The sequence below is a fragment of the Arachis hypogaea genome, chromosome 13 (assembly GCF_003086295.3).
Source record: "Arachis hypogaea cultivar Tifrunner chromosome 13, arahy.Tifrunner.gnm2.J5K5, whole genome shotgun sequence".
In the NCBI taxonomy this organism is placed as follows: Eukaryota; Viridiplantae; Streptophyta; class Magnoliopsida; order Fabales; family Fabaceae; genus Arachis; species Arachis hypogaea.
In genome coordinates, this window is record NC_092048.1 from 67,734,161 (window position 1) to 67,760,241 (window position 26,081).

A 26,081-nucleotide genomic window follows, 5' to 3' on the forward strand; every position below is an offset into this window, starting at 1 on the left:
CCTAACCCTATTACGACCATATGAAGTCCTCATAATAATTGCATTCATGCATCACTTGTTGTTGATTGTTAGATGAAAGGTAAATCCTTGAAAACATGATTAGAGGGAATTTGAGTGAATTGACCCTTAGACACCGAGTGATTAGAGTGTATACACACACCTAGTGAGGGTTTCAATTACTCAACTCTATGTTTTCATACCTCTTATCGTGTATTCTTGCAAGTTGCTTCATTTTGATGTCTTGAATCAATTCTTTAGATCTTGGTTGCATTGGATTATTTCCTTGCTTAGCCCTATATGTCTATATACTTGCATGGGAATTTGATTGTTTGTTTTCACCAATTTCATAGGATACTATAGATAGATAGATATGTATATATAGTATATACAAACTTGCATGCATTTAGGTAGTTACATTGAATAAGTTGCTTACCCTTTTATCCCTCTCCTTTGAGTGGTTGAGCATGAGGACATGCTATTGTTTAAGTGTGGAGGAATTAATGAGTCCATATTTCACGATATATTTTTAGCTTAATTTGAGTGGATTTCATCACATAAACCTTGTAACGTCCCGTCCAGCAAAATACCTTGCTTAAGTCAGGGTATTTCCACTAGAAAGAACATTACGTAACCTTCTCTAGTATTGACTACTTAATTATCGAGCCTTTGTATCGAGTTCGCGTTTCAGTTTTAAGAAAATTCCAGAAAATTTTGTTTTTTTATTCATTAAAGTCATAATTCAAACATTCACAAATAATAATAATCACATAAATATTATTGATAATAATTCTTATACAAAAGAGACAAAAAAAAACTCAAATACAATATACTAAACCTACCCCTCTATGTAAAATAAAATCTCAAAGGACAATAGCGAGGGGACTCTATGAAAGCAATTAAAACCATAAAGAAAGCCTACTGATCGCTCGCAGCTTCAAATTGCGTCTTCAAACCTGTCGCTAAAAGGGTGGAAAATTTGGGGGTGAGAACCAAACCACATGTTCTCAATAGAGGTCGAGAATGCCGTGAAAGTAAAGAATAAAGCGCAAATAGTTAACTGCATTCATAGACATCTAAAAGGAAACTAACTTTCTTTAAAGGCATTAGTTAATTACTCAATATTCTAAATCCATATTTTTCTTGTAAATCTTTTAAAAGTTTCCTAGACTGTATGAATGACCAACATGTCCCAATCATAGGTTCATTAAGTCTATGCTGAACCAGTTTGATTTTTCATACCTTACTAGACCATAACATAAAAGAAGTTACCTACGCGGTATAAATGATCATCCTGCTCCAAGCATAGGTTCATTAAGTCTATGCTGGATTAGTCAGATACTTTATACAAAACTAGACCTCAAACGTACCAGTCACGGCCTTAGGCCCAAACAACTCAATCAACACCCAATTTACCACAATCCAGCCAATCAGTTACAAACACAAGTAATGAGGTTCAAACACAATCAAGAGCAATTACATCAAGTATAGCAACTAGCAGTTAAACAGAATTATTCACTTAGGCAAACCATTTACAATATACACACCCAAACAATGTCACATAGATGCATATGATGCATGCCTGTCCTACTGGCCATGAGCTCACGCGTCGGTTATGTTGCCAGACCCGACTCGGATAAGCGGGATTAGACCACCATCCTTATTCGTAGGTTCCATAGACAAGCGGGAATTAAACCACCATCCTTGCCCGGAACACGCAAGCGGGATTAAACCACCGTCCTTGCCTCCACAGTAAGCGGGATTAAACCACCATCCTTACTGGGTACATAAAATAATACGCAAGCGGGATCACACCACCGTCCTTGCTGAACAATTTATCAATACGTGAGCGGGATAAAACCACCGTCCTCACTGTAGGCGGGACAAAACCACCATCCCTGCATAATGGTTTACGCACTGAGCAAGCGGGACTAGACCCACGCCCCTACCAACAATCTCATAAACCAAATATTCTTTTCTCAAAAGAACCATTGAAGTTATTATCATTAAATAAGCCTTAAATATTTATTTTGATCAAGTCCTTATATTTTTTTATAAAATTTGGACATAATCTCCTTTAAAAATAGGACTTATCCACCCTTACGAGTTCCTTCTTTCTCAACAATTCATCAGCCTCTTTCAGAATTTGCCACAGCAATATATTCTCAAAAACATTTGATAATAGAAAATCTATTTCTTAAATTCCATATCCAAAATAATTACCAACACAACTTGGTAGCCTGATTTCCATTTTGTTTTTAAAATATCAAATGAATTCGGAATTACGGAAACTTTAAATCCATGCGACCGTCTCGGGTTAAACTTTCTATTAAATCAAAAATCATAATTTTTTGTTGTCTCTAGCTTCGGGAATATAAGCAAAACCGTGACTGTTCTGCAGTATTTTAAATCCAAAAGACAGCAGCACCATACAACATTTGAAATTTCATATAAAATCCAAATTAAATCCAACCACCTTCAAAATTAATGTGGTTAAACATAACTCATCCAAATTTCTTTCTAAATCTGTTCCAGGATCATATCATTTTTAATGAAGGAGTTACATAGCTTAGAAGTTAGGTAAACCTCTTCCAAGTCCCATAACTCACTTATTAAAATATGGAAAACCCTGAAATTTGAATCATATATACTAAACATACTCAACTTTCACCTCCAATTGGTTGCATCTCAATGTCACTCCAGAGTTAAAAATTATAAAACCTCAAAGTTACTGACTTAGAAAACAAAGCCTGACTTTTACTGCATAAAACATCTTTCTTTGAAAATCCAAATCTTTAAAACCACAACTCTAACAATTCTAAATTTTTATGAAATTAAAGTAATAAGACTAAAGTTTCATTTAAAATTGGTTCCATTTCAAAATTCTAACTGCAGAATTTCCAATAGAGGAATCAAGTTGCTGCTGCGTTAAACGTTCTGCAGAAAAACCAGTTTTGACATCCTTGATTCAAAAATTCACCATAAATCATAAACTTAGTGAAAAAGTCTCAAATTCAGCAGTCCAGTTTCTTATATCCCCAAGCTCAATCCAGACTTGGTCACACGCAATTCTGATAATCACAGAAATAGTTATAGTTTTTCAAAGTTTCCGGCTTCCTTTAAAAATAATGCAGAAAATCAAGTTTTACATTTTAACTTTGAAAAATCATAACTAGTTCTATAGTTAATTCAAACTTCTCAAAATTGAGTCCCAACAACAACTTTTACTATACTTTACTCAGCCTTTGCTCTTATATCATTTCGATTATCGTTGAATAACGGATTCACTTCCAAAGTCACCTTTTAATTTCAAAAATCAGTTTTTCAGCAATCTATTTAGTATTCAAAATCCAACCCTTCAAAACCCCTCAAAACCAATTCCAAATCAACCACCAACCAAGTTCATTAACATTACAATATACCAAATAACCACTCAACGGCAATAAATCTAACATAACCCATTAAAATTCAGAAATTCTCAACAATTAGTCATCAAGCAATTCCCAATCCACATAATCAATCAATATCACTAATCAACAATTCCAAATAGCAATCTCAACCATTCCAATCACAATTTCAGCCACAATTCAATATTCACATAGTCAATCAATTACTCACAGATATTAAATCTATTTGCAGTTATTCAATAAACCTTGTAGGCATTCCTAAATTAAAATCATTTTAAACCCCCTACCTCAAAGTGTCGAAATCCATAGAAATTGGGAATGCTGCACTCATGAACAACAACCTTAATAGCAGCCATATCATCTCAAAGTAGTAGCAGCAACAGTTTGGCATCTCCGATCAACGGCAGCAGCATTATTTCCGATTCATTCTTCACTCTCGCAGTAGTAACCACGGTGGCAACAAAATAGAGTTCAAATTCAATGGAGTCGGAAATGGAAATGAGTTCAATAAAATTGGAACTACAGATAGCTTACAATAAATTATCGGAGCAGCAACAACAGGGTTTCCGGGCAGCTCCAGTGGTGGTGGAAAGCTTCAGCATCAGCCAAACAGCAGCAGTAACAATTCAGAGTAGAGCCAGAACAGGGCCACGCCAACAATAACAGTTCCAGCAGCGGCGATTGCGTCTTCTCAGATTCCAGAAACCAGAGGCAGAAGCAGAACTGGCTAGCTTCTCCATTCGGTCCTCCAGCGATGATGTCCGGCGATGCAACGGCTCGGCGACGGCGACGGTTACGAAGGGCACGAACGGCGACACTGGAATGACAGCGACGGAACCCTCGCAGTGGTGGTTGTGGGCTGGTGGCGACGGCGGCGTGGAGCATAACTCCTCTTCTTGGTGGCGACCCTGACCCGCGCTCGTTCTCTCTCTCTGCTGGCCCCTCAACGACGACGGCGGGCGAGCTCCAGGGCAACGGTGGTGACGGCGGGACAAGACGCGACGGCAGCTTCTCGACGGTGGCGAGCTCGCAGCAATGGCGACCATGGAGACGCGGCGGGACGAGGTTGAACGGTGACGTTGCAGTTCACGAGGATGACGACGATGGTGGCACGGGCTCCTTGCGGCTGCAGTTCGGTGGTCTTGGCGGCGCGGCAGCAGCTCTTCCCTCTCTCTTTGCTCTCTGTTTCCGTTTCTACGTTAGGTTTAGGAAGAAAAGGGGGTATGGTGCGGCTAAAGGGAGAAGAAAGTGGGTAGGTTAGGGTTTCTGATTAGGAACTTAGGGTTTTCAATTTGGGAAATTAGGGTTTTTTTGAGTTTGATTTGTGAATTAGGGTTAGAAATTAGGATTTTATAAAAGAATATGGATAGATATGAATAGATATTTTGATAAAATTGAATAGTAGAGTAATTTTAGAATCAAATATACTCTATTAAAAATATTTAGAAACATTATTTATCAACATATTGCTAAGTTCAATCAATTATTTCTAATTTAAATTATAAAATGAACAAGTTAATTATATTTTGTAAAGTACAATTTAAATTCAAATATCAATTTTCTAGATTAAATCATACAAATCTCTATTATTTTTCTATCTCCAAAACTTTAATTTCAATTTATAAAATAATTTACTATAATATAAATTGTACATAAATATTAATTGACTTAAACTTAAAGTATTTATAAATATGAATCTAATCATTTCTAATAAAATAATTTCTAGGAGTTCAAACTAATAAAATAAATCATAATTTATTCATAATATAAATTTCTTAAATTTAATTATATAACACCTTCATTACTGAATTCTAATTTGAAATTATATAAAATAACCAATTATAAGAATGTACACAAAAATATTAATTAACTTAACTCCAAATATTAATAAAACTAATTTAATTTCTCTTAATTGATTAATTTATAAAATAAGATATCAAACTAATAAAATAAATCATAACCTTTTCAAAATAAAAGTTACTTGAATTAAATTATACAATTCTTTCTTATTTTTCAATTTCTAAAATTATACAAAATATTCTATTATAATAAAATTACTTAAAAATATTAATTGATTCAAAATAAAACTATCTCCGAATCTATTTAATTATTTCTAATAAAATAATTTCTAAAATTATAAAGTTCAAACTCAATAAGGTAAAATCACAATTTATTTATATTTAGATTTTTCAAAAATGCGGGATGTTACATTTTATCCAACTTACAAAAATTTTCGCCCTCGAAAATTGATATAAGATGGAGAAAAGATTTATATTCACATCCCTTTTTGAATATTTTAAAGGCTCCAAAAAAATCATATCACATAAACATAGAAGAAAATATACTAGGTAATCCAAGAGTTGATAAAATAACTTAACACAAGAAAAATTTTAAAATCCAAAATCAAATAGGCACAATATTCGTTGATAACTTTTAACAAAGCATGATCACTTCCTCTTGTCGCCTCAAAACTCCATAACTCCTTATAACTTTGTATACTGACCAGATTCACTTTCCGTACGTACAAATCGTGTCCTTAAGAACTAGAGCATATAAGGAATACAAAACATGAGAAGAGAAAGGCAAACGGCACAAAAGGTTTATGCGAGAAATTAGAAGAATACTCAAATTTGCAATTACACGAGATGGTATTTCGCAAGGTTTTGAAGGAATACGTGAAATCATCAACAAACAAGGATATATATATAAGCAATGAAATGGAGCATAAAGGGAGTTAGTCCGAAGTTTAGGAAGCAATTTTAAATCGAACAGTTTCAATATGAACATCATTAGGGAAGATAGTACAACAATTTTGAATAACTTCATTTTGAAATAGAAGGAATTAGTTTATCTTTTTCAAAAGAATATATATAAATCTACTCGGAATACTACAGACAAGGTTTAGACCTTTCGGATTCTCTTGAATGCCGCCATCATTCTAGCTTACACCACGAAGATTCCGATTAAGAAATCTAAGAGATACTCATTCAATTCTAATGTAGAACGGAAGTGGTTGTCAGGCACGCGTTCATAGGGAATGATGATGATTGTCACGTTCATCACATTCAGGTTGAAGTGCGAATGAATATCTTAGAAGCGAAATAAGATGAATTGAATAGAAAACAGTAGTATTTTGCATTAATCCTTGAGGAACAGCAGAGCTCCACACCTTAATCTATGGAGTGTAGAAACTTTACCGTTGAAAATACATAAGTGACAATGGAGTTCATTGGTCTCGGCCCCAGAGGGGAACCGGAGTAACCAAGACTGCGAATACAATGATAAAAAGTTCTATTTATAATAAACTAGTCACTAGGGTTTACAAAAGTAAGTAATTGATGCATAAATCCACTTCTGGGGCCCACTTGGTGTGTGCTTGGGCTGATCTTGAGTGTTGCACGTGTAGAGGCCATTTGTGAAGTTGAACGCCAGGTTTTGATCCATTTCTGGCGTTCAACTCTGGTTTTGGATCCTTTTCTGGCGCTGGACGCCAGAATTGGACAGAGAGCTGGCGTTGAACGCCCGTTTGTGTCATCTATTCTTGGCCAAAGTATGGACTATTATATATTGCTGGAAAGCCCTGGATGTCTACTTTCCAACTCAATTGGAAGCGCGCCATTTCGAGTTCTGTAGCTCCAGAAATTCCACTTTTAGTGAAGGGAGGTCAGAATCCAACAGCATCAGCAGTCCTTCTTCAACCTCTGAATCTGATTTTTGCTCAAGTCCCTCAATTTCAGCCAGAAAATACCTGAAATCATAGAAAAACACACAAACTCATAGTAAAGTCCAGAAATGTGAATTTAACATAAAAACTAATGAAAACATCCCTAAAAGTAACTAGATCCTACTAAAAACATACTAAAAACAATGCCAAAAAGCGTATAAATTATCCGCTCATCACAACACCAAACTTAAATTGTTGCTTGTCCCCAAGCAACTGAAAATCAAATAGGATAAAAGAAGAGAATATACTATAAATTCCAAACTATCAATGAAACATAGCTTCAATCAAATGAGCGGGACTTATAGCTTTTTGCCTCTTGAATAGTTCTGGCATCTCACTTTATCCATTGAGGTTCAGAATGATTGGCATCTATAGGAACTTAGAGTTCAGATAATGTTATTGATTCTCCTAGTTCAGTATGATGATTCTTGAACACAGCTATTTTATGGGTCTTGGCCGTGGCCCTAAGCACTTTGTTTTCCAATATTACCACCAGATACATAAATGCCACAGACACATAATTGGGTGAATCTTTTCAGATTGTGACTCAGCTTTGCTAAAGTCCCTAATTAGAGGTGTCCAGGGTTCTTAAGCACACTCTTTTTTTGCTTTGGACCTTGACTTTAACCGCTCAGTCTCAAGTTTTCACTTGACACCTACACGCCACAAGCACATGGTTAGGGACAGCTTGGTTCAACCGCTTAGACCAGGATTTTATTCCTTTAGGCCCTCCTATCCACTGATGCTCAAAGCCTTGGGATCCTTTTTATTTAGCCTTGCCTTTTGGTTTTAAGGGTTATTGGCTTTTTGCTCTTGCCTCTTGGTTTTAAGAGCTTTTGGCTTTTTCTGCTTGCTTTTTCTTTCTATTTTTTTTCGCCTATTTTTTTTTCTGCAAGCTTTGTTCTTTGCTGCTTTTTCTTGCTTCAAGAATCATTTTTATGATTTTTCAGATTATCAAATAACATGTCTCCTAGTCATCATTCTTTCAAGAGCCAACATATTTAACATTCTTAAACAACAACTTCAAAAGACATATGCACTGTTCAAGCATACATTCAGAAAATAAGAAGCATTGTCACCACATCAATATAATCAAACTAAGTTCAAGGATAAATTCAAAACTCATGTACTTCTTGTTCTTTTGAATTAAAACATTTTTCATTTAAGAGAGGTGATGGATTCATAGGACATTCATAACTTTAAGACAAAGTTACTAACTACTAATGATTATGTAATGAAGACACAAACATGGACAAGCACTTAACATAGAAAACGAAAAACAGAGAAAGTAAGAACAAGGAATGAGTCCACCTTAGTGATGGGTACGTTTCTTTCTTGAGGAACCAATGATGTCCTTGAGCTCTTCTATGTCTCTTCCTTGTCTTTGTTGCTCCTCCCTTATTGCTTTTTGATCTTCTCTAATTTCATGAAGGATGATGGAGTGCTCTTGATGTTCCACCCTTAATTGTCCCATGTTGGAACTTAATTCTCCTAGGGAGGTGTTGATTTGCTCCTAATATTTATGTGGAGGGAAGTGCATCCCCTGAGGTATCTCAGGGATCCCTTGATTTGCAGCCACATGTTCTACCACTGAGCTATAGACCCTTGAGATGAATCTTTCCATCTCCCATGACTCGGAGGTGGAAGCCTTTGTCTTCCCTTCCCCTCTTTTAGAGGTTTAGGTGCCATCAATGGTAATGAAAAAACAAAAAGCTTATGCTTTTACCACACCAAACTTAGAATGTTGCTCGCCCTCGAGCAAAAGAAGAAAGAATAGAAGAAGAAGAAGATATGAAGGATATGGAGGGGTGTGTGTATGGATGTGAGTGGTGAATGGAGAATAGAAGGGATGATCATGAATGGAGAGAGAGAGGGTGAGGTGGGTGGAGATCCTGTGGGATTCACAGATCCTGAGATGATCCTGTGGTGTCCACAGATCCTGAGGTGTCAAGGATTTGCATCCCTGCACCAATTAGGCATGTAAAATGCCTTTGCACACAACTCTGGGCGTTCAGCGCCAGGTTGGTGCCCATTTTGGGCATTCAACGCCCATTTGTTGCCATTTCTGGTGTTGAACGCCAGAACCATGCTTGTTCTGGGCATTCAGCGCCGGGATGCTGCCCATTTTGGGCGTTCAGTGCCAGAACCATGCTCTGTTCTGGCGTTGAATGCCAGGCAGGTGCTTCCTCCAGGGTGTAATTTTTCTTCTGTTGTTTTTGATTCCGTTTCCAATTTTTATATTTATTTTGTGACTCCACATGATCATGAACCTAAGAAAACATGAAAAACAAAAATATAGTTAGATAAATAAACATTGGGTTGCCTCCCAACAAGCGCTTCTTTAATGTCAATAGCTTGACAGTGGGCTCACATGGAGCCTCACAGATGTTCAGAGCATTGTTGAGGCTCTCCAACACCAAACTTAGAGTTTGGATATGGGAGTTCAACACCAAACTTAGAGTTTGGTTGTGGCCTCCCAACACCAAACTTAGAGTTTGACTGTGGGGGCTTTGTTTGACTTTACTTTGAGAGAAGCTTTTTATGCTGCCTCTCCATAGATGCAGAGAGAGATCCTTGAGTTGTAAACACAAGGTTGTCCTCACTCAATTGAAGGATTAATTCTCCTCTGTCCACATCAATAACAGCTCTTGCTGTGACTAGGAAAGGTCTTCCTAGGATGATGGATTCATCCTCTTCCTTTCCAGTATCCAGGACTATGAAGTCAGCAGGGATGTAAAGGCCTTCAACCTTTACTAACACGTCCTCTACTTGTCCATAAGCCTATTTTCTTGAGTTGTCTGCCATCTCTAATGAGATTTTAGTAGCTTGTACCCCATAGATTCCCAGTTTCTCTATTACGGAGAATGGCATGAGGTTTATTCCTGAACCAAGGTCACACAGAGCCTTAAAGATCATGGTGCCTATGGTACAAGATATTATGAACTTTCCAGGATCCTGTTTCTTCTGAGGCAATGTCAGTTGATCCAGATCACTTAGTTCATTGGTGAACAAGGGAGGTTCATCTTCCCAAGTATCAATGCCAAATAATTTGGCATTCAACTTCATGATTGCACCAAGAAACTTGGCAGTTTGCTCTTCAGTAACATCCTCATTCTCTTCAGAAGAGGAATACTCATTAGAGCTCATGAAGGGCATAAGGAGGTTCAATGGAATCTCTATGGTCTCTAGATGAGCCTCAGAGTCCTTTGGTTCCTCAGAGGGAAGATCCTTATTGGTCACTGGACGTCCCAGGAGGTCTTCCTCCTTGGGATTCACGTCCTCCTCTCTTTCTTTGGGTTCGGCCATGGTGCTTATGTCAATGGCCTTGCACTCTCCTTTTAGATTCTCTTCTGTATTGCTTGGGAGAGTACTAGGAGGGATTTCAGTGATCCTTTTACTCAGATGGCCCACTTGTGCTTCCAGATTTCTAATGGAAGACCTTGTTTCATTCATGAAGCTTACAGTGGCCTTAGATAGATCAGAGACTAAGTTTGCTAAGCTAGATGGATTCTGCTCAGAATTCTCTGTCTGTTGCTGAGTGGATGATGGAAAAGGCTTGCTATTGCTAAACCTGTTTCTTCCACCATTATTAAAGCCTTGTTGAGGCCTTTGATCCTTCCATGAGAAATTTGGATGATTTCTCCATGATGGGTTATAGGTGTTTCCATAAGGTTCACCTAAGTAATTCACCTCTGCTATTGCAGGGTTTTCAGGATCATTAGCTTCTTCTGGATAAGAAGCCTCTTGAGTACTGTTGGATGCAGCTTGCATTCCATTCAGACTCTAAGAAATCATATTGACTTGCTGAGTCAATATTTTGTTCTGAGCCAATATGGCATTCAGAGTATCAACTTCAAGAACTCCCTTCTTCATAGGCGTCCCATTACTCACAGGATTCCTCTTAGAAGTGTACATGAACTGGTTATTAGCAACCATGTCAATGAGTTCTTGAGCTTCTGCAGGCGTTTTCTTTAGGTGAATGGATCCACCTGCAGAAGTATCCAATGACATCTTTGATAACTCAGATAAACCATTATAGAATATATCCAGGATGGTCCATTCTGAAAGCATGTCAGAAGGACACTTTTTGGTCAGCTGTTTGTATCTTTCCCAAGCTTCATAGAGGGATTCACCATCTTTTTGTTTGAAGGTTTGAACATCCACTCTAAACTTGCTCAGCTTTTGAGGAGGAAAGAACTTGGCTAAGAAAGCCGTGACCAGCTTATCCCAAGAGTTCAGGCTGTCTTTGGGTTGAGAGTCCAACCATATTCTAGCTCTGTCTCTTACAGCAAAAGGGAAAAGCATGAGCCTGTAGACTTCAGGATCTACTCCATTAGTCTTAACAGTATCACATATCTGCAAGAATTCAGTTAAGAACTGAAAAGGATCTTCAGATGGAAGTCCATGAAACTTGCAGTTCTGCTGCATCAGAGAAACTAATTGAGGTTTCAGCTCAAAGTTGTTTGCTCCAATGGCAGGAATGGAGATGCTTCTTCCATGTAAATTGGAATTAGGTGCAGTAAAGTCACCAAGCATCCTCCTTGCATTATTATTATTTTCGGCTGCCATCTCCTCTTCCTGTTCGAAAATTTCTGAAAGGTTATCTCTGGATTGTTGTAATTTAGCTTCTCTTAATTTTCTCTTCAGAGTCCTTTCAGGTTTTGGATCTGCTTCAACAAGAATGTTCTTGTCCTTGCTCCTGCTCATATGACAAAGAAGAGGGCACAGAGAAAATAATAATAATAATATGGATCCTTTATATCACAGTATAGAGGTCCTTGTGTTAGTAGAAGAAAATCTGAACTCAGAGAGAGAGAGATGGAGAATTTTTGAAAATAATTTTTGAAAAAGAATTAGTGATTTTCGAAAATAGTTTTTGAAAAATGTTAGTAATTTTTTTCGAAAATTTTTAGAATCAAAAGTTAAAATAATTAGTTAATTAAAAAGAAATTTTTGAAAAAGGGGGAAGATATTTTCGAAAATTAGAGAGAGAGAGTTAGTTAGGTAGTTTTGAAAAAGATAAGAAACAAACAAAAAGTTAGTTAGTTAGTTGAAACAAATTTTGAAAATCAATTTTGAAAAGATAAGAAGTTAGGAAGTTAGAAAAGATATTTTGAAATCAAATTTTTTTTTTGAAAAAGATAAGATAAGAACATATTTTTGAAAAGATATGATAGAAATTAGTTTTTGAAAAAGATTTGAATTTTTAAAATCACAATTAATGACTTGATTCACAAGAAATCACAAGATATGATTCTAGAACTTAAAGTTTAAATCTTTCTTAACAAGTAAGTAACAAACTTGAAATTTTTGAATCAAAACATTAATTGTTATTGTTATTTTCGAAAATTATGATGTAAAATTAAGAAAAAGATTTTGGAAAATATTTTTGAAATTTTCGAAAATAACTAAAAAAATTTGAAAAAGATTTGATTTTTGAAAAAGATTTTGAAAAGGATAAGATTTTTAATTTGAAAATTTGATTTGACTCATGAAAACAACTAGATTTTAAAAATTTTTGAAAAAGTCAAATCTAATTTTCGAAATTTTAAGAGAGAAAAAGGGAAAGATATTTTTTGATTTTTGAATTTTTAATGAGAGAGAAAAACAAGTAAAATGATGCAATGCATGAAATTTTTAGATCAAAACAATAAATGCATGCAAGAATGCTATGAATGTCAAGATGAACACTAAGAACACTTTGAATGTCAAAATGAACACCAAGAACATGTTTTTGAAAAATTTTTAATGCAAAGAAAACATGCAAGACACCAAACTTAGGATTCTTTAATGCTTAGACACTAAGGATCCAAGAATGCATATGAAAAACAAGAAAAGACACAAAACATGCAAATGCAAAGATCAAACAAGAAGACTTACCAAGAACAACTTGAAGATCATGAAGAACACTATGAATGCATGAGAATTTTCGAAAAATGCAAGATGCACATGCAATTGATACTAAACTTATAACATGACTCAAGACTCAAACAAGAAACACAAAAAATATTTTTGATTTTTATGATTTTATGATTTTTTTGTATTTTTTCAAAAATTATTTGAAAAAACAAAAATAAGGATTCCAAAATTTTTAATATGAATTCCAGGAATCTTATGTTCTTAATCTAAAGCTCCAATCAAAGGGTCAGGCATGGCTTAATAGTCAGCCAAGCTTTAGCATGTAACAGGTAGATCGTGAATCAGCAGTAGGTGGATTAGCACCAACTAGCTTGCTCTTGATAACAAATTGGAAGCCTCAGTCTAAATGAATTTAGACATGGCTTTACAGCCAGCCAGGCTTCACATGCTTCATGAAACATTGGAATTCATTCTTAAAAATTCTGAAGAAAAATATATTTTTGAAAACATTTTTATTTTTTTTTTCGAAAACAAAGGAGAAAATTTTGAAAGGTTTTTGAAAAATTTTTGAAATTAAAACAAAAAGAAAATTACCTAATCTGAGCAACAAGATGAACTGTCAGTTGTCCAAACTCGAACAATCCCTGGCAACGGCGCCAAAAACTTGGTGCGCAGAAATTGTGATCACACTTTGATTGTGTAAAATTCATCGCTCTTTCTTTCCCTGGTAATGGCACCAAAAATATGATGCCAATACCATGGTTCACAACTTCGCACAACTAACCAGCAAGTGCACTGGGTCGTCCAAGTAATACCTTACGTGAGTAAGGGTCGAATCCCACAGAGATTGTTGGTATGAAGCAAGCTATGGTCACCTTGTAAATCTCAGTCAGGCGGATATAAAATAGTAATGGAGTTTTCTAAAATAATTAATAAAATAGTGATAGAAATACTTATGTAAATCATTGGTGAGAATTTTAGATAAGCGAATAGAGATGCTTTCGTTCCTCTGAACCTCTGCTTTCCTGCTATCTTCATCCAATCAGTCTTACTCATTTCCATGGCTGGCTTTATGTGATACATCACCACTGTCAATGGCTACTTTCGATCTTCTCTCGGGAAAATGATCCAAATGCCCTGTCACGGCACGGCTAATCGTCTGGAGGCATCACCCTTGTCAATGGTTTCATCTTATCCTCTCAGTGAAAATGGTCAACGCACCCTGTCACGGCACGGCTATTCATCTGTCGGTTCTCGATCCTGCTGGAATAGGATTTACTATCCTTTTGCGTCTGTCACTACGCCCGGAAATCGCGAGTTTGAAGCTCGTCACAGTCATTCAATCATTGAATCCTACTCGGAATACCACAGACAAGGTTTAGACCTTCCGGATTCTCTTGAATGCCGCCATCATTCTAGCTTACACCACGAAGATTCCGATTAAGAAATCTAAGAGATACTCATTCAATTCTAATGTAGAACGGAAGTGGTTGTCAGGCACGCGTTCATAGGGAATGATGATGATTGTCACGTTCATCACATTCAGGTTGAAGTGCGAATGAATATCTTAGAAGCGAAATAAGATGAATTGAATAGAAAACAGTAGTACTTTGCATTAATCCTTGAGGAACAGCAGAGCTCCACACCTTAATCTATGGAGTGTAGAAACTCTACCATTGAAAATACATAAGTGATAATGGAGTTCATTGGTCTCGGCCCAAGAGGGGAACCGGAGTAACCAAGACTGCGAATACAATGATAAAAAGTTCTATTTATAATAAACTAGTCACTAGGGTTTACAGAAGTAAGTAATTGATGCATAAATCCACTTCCGGGGCCCACTTGGTGTGTGCTTGGGCAGAGCTTGAGTGTTGCACGTGTAGAGGCTATTTGTGGAGTTGAACGCCAGGTTTTGATCCATTTCTGGCGTTCAACTCTGGTTTTGGATCCTTTTCTGGCGCTAGACGCCAGAATTGGGCAGAGAGCTGGCGTTGAACGCCAGTTTGCGTCGTCTATTCTTGGCCAAAGTATGAACTATTATATATTGCTGGAAATCCCTGGATGTCTACTTTTCAACGCAATTGGAAGCGTGCCATTTAGAGTTTTGTAGCTCCAGAAAATCCACTTTGAGTGCAGGGAGGTCAGAATCCAACAGCATCAGCAGTCCTTCTTCAACCTCTGAATCTGATTTTTGCTCAAGTCCCTCAATTTCAGCCAGAAAATACCTGAAATCACAGAAAAACACACAAACTCATAGTAAAGTCCAGAAATGTGAATTTAACATAAAAACTAATGAAAACATCCCTAAAAGTAACTAGATCCTACTAAAAACATACTAAAAACAATGCCAAAAAGCGTATAAATTATCCGCTCATCAACAGTCAAGTAAGAAAAGATATAAATTGAAATTTTTCTCGAAGAGAATCTGAAACAAATACTCAAGAAGGAAATTACAAGAAATGGTATGTTGCACCGAAATAAATCAGAGTTCAGAGCAAGGAGCATAGAGTTTGTAAGGTGAGGATAAATGTTTCAAAAGATTCAAACAACAACCAGATACAGAGTCAAGCAAGGACATGCATGAATGATAATACAAGATTAGCAAGAAAGATCAGAATTAATAGAGAAAGAGATAACACTAAGCACGAATAAAGAGCATACGTCGAAATGGAACTAATCTCTAGAACTTAGTTTCTAACGTTCCCCAAAACCTCGTGATTCGTGTGACCTAACACTGCTATTTCATCTATGATAACCCATTAGTGTTCCCATATACATAAATCATTAGTATTAAGTTGGCCAAACTTGATACCATGAAGTATGCAATGGTAAACTAATAGCATTAATCATCAGACAGTCATGCATATAAAACATAAACTCTTGTCATCAGAACAAGCTATAAAGCATGACAGACACTCAGAGTATGCAATGAAGCATAGTCAGTCCACTCCCAAGGCTCTACAGGAAAGACTGCTCTGATACCATATTGTAACGTCCCGTCCAGCAAAATACCTTGCTTAAGTCAGGGTATTTCCACTAGAAAGAACATTACGTAACCTTCTCTAGTATTGACTACTTAATTATCGAGCCTTTGTATCGAGTTCGCGTTTCAGTTTTAAGAAAATTCCAGAAAATTTTGTTTTTTATTCATTAAAGTCATAATTCAAACATTCACAAATAATAATAATCACATAAATATTATTGATAATAATTCTTATACAAAAGAGACCAAAAAAAACTCAAACACAATATACTAAACCTACCCCTCTATGTAAAATAAAATCTCAAAGGACAATAGCGAGGGGACTCTATGAAAGCAATTAAAACCATAAAGAAAGCCTACTGATCGCTCGCAGCTTCAAATTGCATCTTCAAACCTGTCGCTGAAAGGGTGAAAAATTTGGGGGTGAGAACCAAACCACATGTTCTCAGTAGAGGTCGAGAATGCCGTGAAAGTAAAGAATAAAGCGCAAATAGTTAACTGCATTCATAGACATCTAAAAGGAAACTAACTTTCTTTAAAGGCATTAGTTAATTACTCAATATTCTAAATCCATATTTTTCTTGTAAAACTTTTAAAAGTTTCCTAGACTGTATGAATGACCAACCTGTCCCAGTCATAGGTTCATTAAGTCTATGCTGAACCAGTTTGATTTTTCATACCTTACTAGACCATAACATAAAAGAAGTTACCTACGCGGTATAAATGATCATCCTGCTCCAAGCATAGGTTCATTAAGTCTATGCTGAATCAGTCAGATACTTTATACAAAACTAGACCTCAAACGTACCAGTCACGGCCTTAGGCCCAAACAACTCAATCAACACCCAATTTACCACAATCCAGCCAATCAGTTACAAACACAAGTAATGAGGTTCAAACACAATCAAGAGCAATTACATCAAGTATAGCAACTAGCAGTTAAACAGAATTATTCACTTAGGCAAACCAATTACAATATACACACCCAAATAATGTCACATAGATGCATATGATGCATGCCTGTCCTACTGGCCATGAGCTCACGCGTCGCTTATGTTGCCAGACCCGACTCGGATAAGCGGGATTAGACCACCATCCTTATCCGTAGGTTCCATAGACAAGCGGGAATTAAACCACCATCCTTGCCCGGAACACGCAAGCGGGATTAAACCACCGTCCTTGCCTCCACAGTAAGCGGGATTAAACCACCATCCTTACTGGGTACATAAAATAATACGCAAGCGGGATCACACCACCGTCCTTGCTGAACAATTTATCAATACGTGAGCGGGATAAAACCACCGTCCTCACTGCAGGCGGGACAAAACCACCATCCCTGCATAATGGTTTACGCACTAAGCAAGCGGGACTAGACCCACGCCCCTACCAACAATCTCATAAACCAAATATTCTTTTCTCAAAAGAACCATTGAAGTTATTATCATTAAATAAGCCTTAAATATTTATTTTGATAAAGTCCTTATATTTTTTTATAAAATTTGGACATAATCTCCTTTAAAAATAGGACTTATCCACCCTTACGGGTTCCTTCTTTCTCAACAATTCATCAGCCTCTTTCAGCATTTGCCACAACAATATATTCTCAAAAACATTTGATAATAGAAAATCTATTTCTTAAATTCCATATCCAAAATAATTACCAACACAACTTGGCAGCCTGATTTCCATTTTGTTTTTAAAATATCAAATGAATTCGTAATTACGCAAACTTTAAATCCATGCGACCGTCTCGGATTAAACTTTCTATTAAATCAAAAATCATAATTTTTCGTTGTCTCTAGCTTCGGGAATATAAGCAAAACCGTGACTGTTCTGCAGTATTTTAAATCCAAAAGACAGCAGCACCATACAACATTTGAAATTTCATATAAAATCCAAATTAAATCCAACCGCCTTCAAAATTAATGTGATTAAACATAACTCATCCAAATTTCTTTCTAAATCAGTTCCATTGTCATACCATTTTTAATGAAGGAGTTACGTAGCTTGGAAGTTAGGTAATCCTCTGCAGAAATCTGTTTTACAAATCATTGAACACAACCTCTTCCATGTCCCATAACTCACTTATTAAAACATGGAAAACCATGAAATTTGAATCATATATACTAAACATACTCAGCTTTCACCTCCAATTAGTTGCATCTCAATATCACTCCAGAGTTAAAAATTATAAAACCTCAAAGTTACTGACTTAGAAAACAAAGCCTGACTTTTACTGCATAAAACATCTTTCTTTGAAAATCCAAATCTTTAAAACCACAACTCTAACAATTCTAAATTTTTATGAAATTAAATTAATAAGACCAAAGTTTCATTTAAAATTGGTTCCATTTCAAAATTCCAACTGCAGAATTTCCAATAGAGGAATCAAGTTGCTGCTGCGTTAAACGTTCTGCAGAAAAACCAGTTTTGACATCCATGATTCAAAAATTCACCATAAATCATAAACTTAGTGAAAAAGTCTCAAATTCAGCAGTCCAGTTCCCTATATCCCCAAGCTCAATCCAGACATAGTCCCACGCAATTCCGATAATCACAGAAATAGTTATAGTTTTTCAAAGTTTCCGGCTTCCTTTAAAAATAATGCAGAAAATCAAGTTTTACATTTTAACTTTGAAAAATCATTACTAGTTCTATAGTTAATTCAAACTTCTCCAAATTGATTCCCAACAACAACTTTTACTATACTTTACTCAGCCTTTGCTCTTATATCATTTCGATTATCGTTGAATAACGGATTCACTTCCAAAGTCACCTTTTAATTTCAAAAATCAGTTTTTCAGCAATCTATTTAGTATTCAAAATCCAACCCTTCAAAACCCCTCAAAACCAATTCCAAATCAACCACCAACCAAGTTCATTAACATTACAATATACCAAATAACCACTCAACGGCAACAAATCCAACATAACCCATTAAAATTCAGAAATTCTCAACAATTAGTCATCAAGCAATTCCCAATCCACATAATCAATGAATATCACTAATCAACAATTCCAAATAACAATCTCAACCATTCCAATCACAATTTCAGCCACAATTCAATATTCACATAGTCAATCAATTACTCACAGATATTAAATCTATTTGCAGTTATTCAATAAACCTTGTAGGCATTCCTAAATTAAAATCATTTTAAATCCCCTACCTCAAAGTGTCGAAATCCATAGAAATTGGGAATGCTGCACTCATGAACAACAACCTTAATAGCAGCCATATCATCTCAAAGTAATAGCAGCAACAGTTTGGCATCTCCGATCAACGGCGGCAGCATTATTTCCGATTCATTCTTCACTCTCGCAGTAGTAACCACGGTGGCAACAAAATAGAGTTCAAATTCAATGGAGTCGGAAATGGAAATGAGTTCAATAAAATTGGAACTACAGATAGCTTACAATAAATTATCGGAGCAGCAACAACAGGGTTTCCGGGCAGCTCCAGTGGTGGTGGAAAGCTTCAGCATCAGCCAAACAGCAGCAGTAACAATTCAGAGTAGAGCCAGAACAGGGCCACGCCAACAATAACAGTTCCAGCAGCGGCGATTGCGTCTTCTCAGATTCCAGAAACCAGAGGCAGAAGCAGAACTAGCTAGCTTCTCCATTCGGTCCTCCAGCGATGATGTCCGGCGATGCAACGGCTCGGCGACGGCGACGGCTACGAAGGGCACGAACGGCGACACTAGAATGACGGCGACGGAACCCTCGCAGTGGTGGTTGTGGGCTGGTGGCAACGGCGGCGTGGAGCATAGCTCCTCTCCTTGGTGGCGACCCTGACCCGCGCTTGTTCTCTCTCTCTGCTGGCCCCTCAACGACGACGGCGGGCGAGCTCCAGGGCAACGGTGGTGACGGCGGGACAAGACGCGACGGCAGCTTCTCGATGGTGGCGAGCTCGCAGCAACGGCGACCATGGAGACGCGGCGGGACGAGGTTGAACGGCGACGCTGCAGTTCACGAGGATGACGACGATGGTAGCACGGGCTCCTTGCGGCGGCAGTCCGGCGGTCATGGTGGCGCGGCAGCAGCTCTTCCCTCTCTCTTGGCTCTCTGTTTCCGTTTCTACATTAGGTTTAGGAAGAAAAGGGGGTATGGTGCGGCTAAAGGGAGAAGAAAGTGGGTAGGTTAGGGTTTCTGATTAGGAACTTAGGGTTTTCAATTTGGGAAATTAGGGTTTCTGAGTTTGATTTGGGAATTAGGGTTAGAAATTAGGATTTTATAAAAGAATATGGATACATATGAATAGATATTTTGATAAAATTGAATAGTAGAGTAATTTTAGAATCAAATATACTCTATTAAAAATATTTAGGAACATTATTTATCAACATATTGCTAAGTTCAATCAATTATTTCTAATTTAAATTATAAAATGAACAAGTTAATTATATTTTGTAAAGTACAATTTAAATTTAAATATCAATTTTCTAGATTAAATCATACAAATCTCTATTATTTTTCTATCTCCGAAACTTTAATTTCAATTTATAAAATAATTTACTATAATATAAATTGTACATAAATATTAATTGACTTAAACTTAAAGTATTTATAAATATCAATCTAATCATTTCTAATAAAATAATTTCTAGGAGTTCAAACTAATAAAATAAATCATAATTTATTCATAATAGAAATTTCTTAAATTTAATTATATAACACCTTCATTACTGAATTCTAATTTGAAATTATATAAAATAACCAATTATAAGAATGTACACAAAAATATTAATTAACTTAACTCTAAATATTAATAAAACTAATTTAATTTCTCTTAATTGATTAATTTATAAAATAAGATATCAAATTAATAAAATAAATCATAACCTTTTCAGAATAAAAGTTACTTGAATTAAATTATACAATTCTTTCTTATTTTTCAATTACTAAAATTATACAAAATATTCTATTATAATAAAATTACTTAAAAATATTAATTGATTCAAAATAAAACTATCTCCGAATCTATTTAATTATTTCTAATAAAATAATTTCTAAAATTATAAAGTTCAAACTCAATAAGGTAAAATCACAATTTATTTATATTTAGATTTTTCAAAAATGCGGGATGTTACAAACCTACACTTAAGCACCATCATAGCATGCTTTTGTGTTTTCTCCCTAAATTGAGCTTAATTATGAAAACATGCTATTTTGTGCTGAATTTAACCAATTTTATTCTACTTTCATTTCATTGAGTGTCTTGATGTGTTTGATGAGTAATCTCATGTCTACAAGGCTAATATGGATGGAAGAAATGATGGAAAAGCATGCAAAAAGGGAGGAAGCATGAAGAAATGAAGTTTTGGAAGATTTAGCTTTCGTGCGTGCGCACAGTGATGCGTGCGTACACACATGCGCGCAAGTTTGGCGACGCGTACGCGTGATCCACGCGTACGCGTCGATGCAATCACGTGACTTCATTAATGCAGCACGCTGGGGGCAATTTTGGGGCTTTCTTGGCCATTTCTGAAGGCTTGGAGGCTGAAATCAAGTGCTATATGAAGGGAACTTCATGCCATATGAAAGAGAGCTCACTTGTAGGGTAGAAACACATAGTAGGAGTAGGAGTAGTGTAGATTAGGTAATTCTCTCTTAGGATTTTAATTAGGGTTTGTAGAATTTTATACTTCAAGTTTGATTTTGGATTCTAGCAATTGCATTGTAAGTATTTCTTTAATTTCTCTTTTAATTACATTACTTGTGACACTTTCATCTATTTCAATTTCTCTTGTCAATATATACATAGTTTACAATTTTGGGTTCCTAGTTGTTGAATTTGATATTTGATGCTTATTTTATGTTTGTTGAGTTGCCTTATTGATTTTGAGCATTTTGAGCCTTATTGTCCCTAAGCAAGCACTGAATTATTGAGAAGAAAGAATGAAACAGAATGTGTTGTTCATATCAGCAAGTCATTATTAGTAGTTCATGAGATTTTATGCAGAAAATGTTGCAGCTCACTTCTTATTGATCCTTAGGAATAGAATGTCTCCTTTAAGCATTAACTAACATACTACTATGACCTCTTATTATTTACTCATCCTTGGTAATTGGTTTTCTTTATATTCTTCTTCTATGAACTTATTCTTTGATTCTAGCAGCTCAGTGTCATGTTGTAGCATCTTCTTAGCTTATTTGCACTCAACACATATCCACTATAGACACCTGTCTCACAATTCTTCTTAAGACATTGTTGCCCAGCACCTCTTTGGGTTACTAAATGCCTTGTAACTAGGTTGCTCTTGATAGTGGATTTTTGGTTGATAATTCCGGGTTAGTTAACCCAAGTTACCAAGTGTTAAAGCACTCCATAGAACCTAATCATCCAAGCAGATCCTAGTACAAAGACACCACAGGCATATGTCTTAAGGTCCAAGCTATTGGTGTCTAGCCTTATTCTTTGCTTTCTTCTGTTTTTGTTGCCACTTTTGGCTTTTCTTTTCTTTCTTTTTATTTGTTTTTCTTTCATCCAAGGACTTTTATTTGCTAAGATTCATAGACAGCATGCTAGTTTACACTAAAAGAGGGACAATCTACCCTTTTATTCATTATAAGTGAGCTACTACACAATCAGACATATATACCACCACTTACTGTTATTTCACTTCCTTGCCAAAAAGGAACTATTCCACTTCTATTCAACCATTTCTTTTATTCAAATTGAAAAGACTCAGGGGACAAAACAAGCATTTAAACAAGTGAAAGTGAAAACATACACACCTATAGTACACTTATTGCAAAATTAAACACAACGGAATGCAAAATGATTAACTATCAATAGGGGCACATTCAAACTTCCAATTTACACATTCCAAGGTAGAAATAGTTAAGCAACAATACAACCTCTTGAAGTCTAGTTTCTTCCTATCTGTCATCACCATCTTTGGTTTTTGTGTACTTCTTTTTCTTCTTGGCTGATGGTGTGTATTCCTTCCAAGAGATTGATTGAATTCCTGCAAAGTTATTGGAAGTTGCTTGTTCCCCAAGTACTTGAGGGATGGTTAGCATGCATGTATGCTTGTGATTTTCTGAACTTAAGTTGGTGTGTGAACACCAAACTTAGTTCCTTGCCTAATGCAGCAGATTGAATATATGCAGAAAATATCAAGTACTTTTATTAAGAAAGTAAACTATGAACTAGAAAGCAACTATGAGCTAGATAACAAACTAGAAACTAGAGAACAAACAACGTTTGAGTAATTTCTCTGATTGTTTGGAGCTAATAACTAGTTATACTGAGGGTGCAGTGTGTTCTTACTGAAATCCGTGGTGGACACCAAACTTAGAATTACACATTCACCCTTAAATTTCGTTGGTGTGCAACACCAAACTTAGCTCCTTGCAATATAGAGAATTTACTTAACTCTTTTATTGAATTTAACTAGGGAAAGATAACTACCTTTGGTTGGGTTGCCTCCCAACAAGCGCTCTTTTATCGTCACTAGCTTGACGGTCAGTTTACTGTTAAGGCAGATTGTAATGCCTCAAATCTTCTCCCTTCACTGTGAATCTTTCACCAGTTGATTCTTTAAGAATTTCTACATGTTCCAATGAGAGGATCCTGTTGATTGTGTTGACTTGAGGCAATTGAGATGGTGTCACATAGGGGTGTTCATGGTTTAGTTAATCCAAAAACCAAACCAGTTTTTTGGTTAACCAAAAATATAGTATTGGTTAATTAACCAAATTGGTTTTACATGATGAAATCGGTTATTAACCGGTTAGTGAAATTCAAAACCGATTTTTAACTGGTTATTAAAATAAAAACCGGTTTTTAAAAAATAATCAGTTTTTATATAAAAAACTGGTTTTTGTACTAAAAAACCGGTTTTTGTACTAAAAATTGGTTTTTATACTAAAAAATTGGTTTTTATACCATAAAATTGGTTTTTACATATAAAAATAGATTTTTACACAAAAATTAATATTTTTACATATAAAACCCAAATTTTTACCCAAAAAACCGATTTTTGTACTAAAAACCAGTTTTTATACTAAAAAATTGGTTTTTATACCGTAAAATTTGTTTTTACATGTAAAAATAGATTTTGACACAAAAATTAATATTTTTACATACAAAAACCCAAAATTTTAAAACTTTTTTTATTGAATTTTTTTTATCTAATTTTTTTCTTTTTAAATGATACGAGTAACATTTGTAAATAATTAAGTTCCTTCCATTGCTTTCGTTCCTTTTTTTTTCTTATCTCTTTTCAGTATTTTCTATAAATAATATTTTCTAATATAAATAATTTTCTTTCTAAATGATACGAGTAACTTTTTCTTATCTTCTTCTTTCCATCTCTCTCCTTTTCTCTCCCCCTCCTCTTCTCTCTTCCTTCTCTCTCTCTCTTTCTCCCCTTCCCCTCTTTCTCCCCTTCCCCTCTTTCTCCCCCTCCCCTATCTTTCTCTTCCTCTCTCTCTCTCCTCTTCTCTTTCTTTTCTCTCTCTCTTTTTCTCTCTCCCATTTTTCTCTCTCCTTCTCTCTTTCTTTTCTCTCTCTCACCCTCCTCTCTATCTATCTCTCTCTCTCTCCCATTCCCCTCTTTCTCCCCCTTTCCTCTCTTTCTCTCTATCCTTCTCTCCCTCTCTCTCCCCATGCTCTCTCTCTCCCCCTCCCTCTTTCTCTCTCCTCTCATCTCCCTCTCTCCTTCTCTTTTTCTGTCTCTCTCTCCTTCTCTCTTCCCATCCTCTCTCTCTCTCTTCCCTCTCTCTTTCTCCCTCTTTGTCCTCTTTCTCTCTCTTCTTATCTCTCTCCTTTTTTTCTTTCTCCTCCTCTATCTTCGTCTCCTCTCTCTCTTCTCTCTCACTTTAGAGAGAAGAGGAGAAAAGAGATAGAAGAGGGATAGAGATTGAAAGAGAAAGTAAGAAAAGAAAGAGGAGAAGGAGAGAAACGAAAGAGAGGAAGAGGAGGAGAGAGAGAAAGAAGAAAAGGAAAGAGAGATGAGCGAGAGAGAGAAAGAGAGAAAAGAAAAAAAGAGAGAGAAAGAGAGGGAGGTAAAGGAGAGAGAGAGGAAGGAGAGGAGAGAAGAGAGATTAGGGAAAAGAGAGGAGAAATGAGAGAGATATGGGAGAGAGAGAATGAGAGGAGAGGAGAGAGAGATAGGAGGGGAGAGATGATTAGAGAGAGGAAGGGAAGGAGAGAGAGAAAGAGAGAGAATGGAAGGGGAGAAAGAGGGCAAGGAGAGAGAGAGAGAGAGAGAGAGAGAGAGAGAGAGGGAGAGAGAGACAGAAAGAAAGAGGAAGGGGGAGAGGGAGGGAGAGAGAAAGGGGGGGAGAGAGAGAGAGAGTATATAATTTGGTTTTGAAATTAGGTTTTGATTTTAATTTGGTTTTGGTTTTGGTTAACCTGTTAAAAATCGGTTTTTTTTTAATTTGGTTTTGGTTAACCAATTCTAAAAAATATGGATATGGTTTTTAAAATTATTTTATTAAACTGGTTAACCAAAATGTGGTTATAATTTTTTAACCGGTTAACCACATTTTGGTTTTTTTATGAACACCCCTAGTGTCACAGGAAGCTATGTTGAGATTGGTGGATGGTGGGCGGGTATCACCTTATTTACAGGAAAAAAATCTTCTGTAGGAATTTTCTTATTTCTCCATCCTCTTGGTAATTTCTTCACAACTCTTTTCTCTTCTTCCAATAGTGCTCCAGTGACTTTTGTGTTAGGGGGTTCCTTATTAGCTGCTCTTCCTAACTCTTGTGGCTTCAGTTCTTTCTTGATTTCTCTTGGTTACTGTATCTCTTGAAGTTCTTGCTTGTTCACCAAGGTTGGTTCCAGGGGTTCTGCTTCTGATTCACTGTTGCTTTCCTCTATACATATGTTGCTGTGATCATCCTTCGGCTCTTTAGGTTCTAGCTCAGATTCAGATGTAGGTTTGAAAACATGGAAGGTGAGATGTTCATCATGTATTCTCAGGATTAACTCTCATTGTTCCACATCTATGAGTGCTCTAGCAGTGGCTAGAAATGGTCTCCCCAGAATAATGGGATAGAGGTAGCTTTCTTCCATGTCCAGGACAACAAAATCAGTAGGAAGGAAGTAATTTCCTACTTTGACCAATACATTCTCGACTACTCCTTCGGCTT

At 36.2% G+C, this 26,081-nt stretch overlaps 2 long non-coding RNA genes and 1 other non-coding gene across 3 annotated transcripts; 1 reads left to right on the top strand and 2 right to left on the bottom strand.

Moving 5' to 3' along the window:
• Positions 1 to 746: 746 nt before the first annotated feature.
• LOC112732273 (uncharacterized) lies at positions 747 to 4,711 on the bottom strand. Its single transcript, XR_011869779.1, has 2 exons — positions 3,692 to 4,711; positions 747 to 959 (listed from the first exon to the last, which is right to left on the bottom strand). It is a non-coding gene; the product is annotated as an uncharacterized lncRNA (long non-coding RNA).
• A 6,486-nt stretch (positions 4,712 to 11,197) lies between these two features.
• On the top strand, positions 11,198 to 11,301 carry LOC112739331 (small nucleolar RNA R71). Its single transcript, XR_003170265.1, has one exon. It is a non-coding gene; the product is annotated as a small nucleolar RNA R71 (small nucleolar RNA).
• A 3,279-nt stretch (positions 11,302 to 14,580) lies between these two features.
• On the bottom strand, positions 14,581 to 20,157 carry LOC140177970 (uncharacterized). The gene is made up of 2 exons (XR_011869780.1): positions 19,141 to 20,157; positions 14,581 to 15,212 (listed from the first exon to the last, which is right to left on the bottom strand). It is a non-coding gene; the product is annotated as an uncharacterized lncRNA (long non-coding RNA).
• Between the last annotated feature and the right edge of the window lie 5,924 nt (positions 20,158 to 26,081).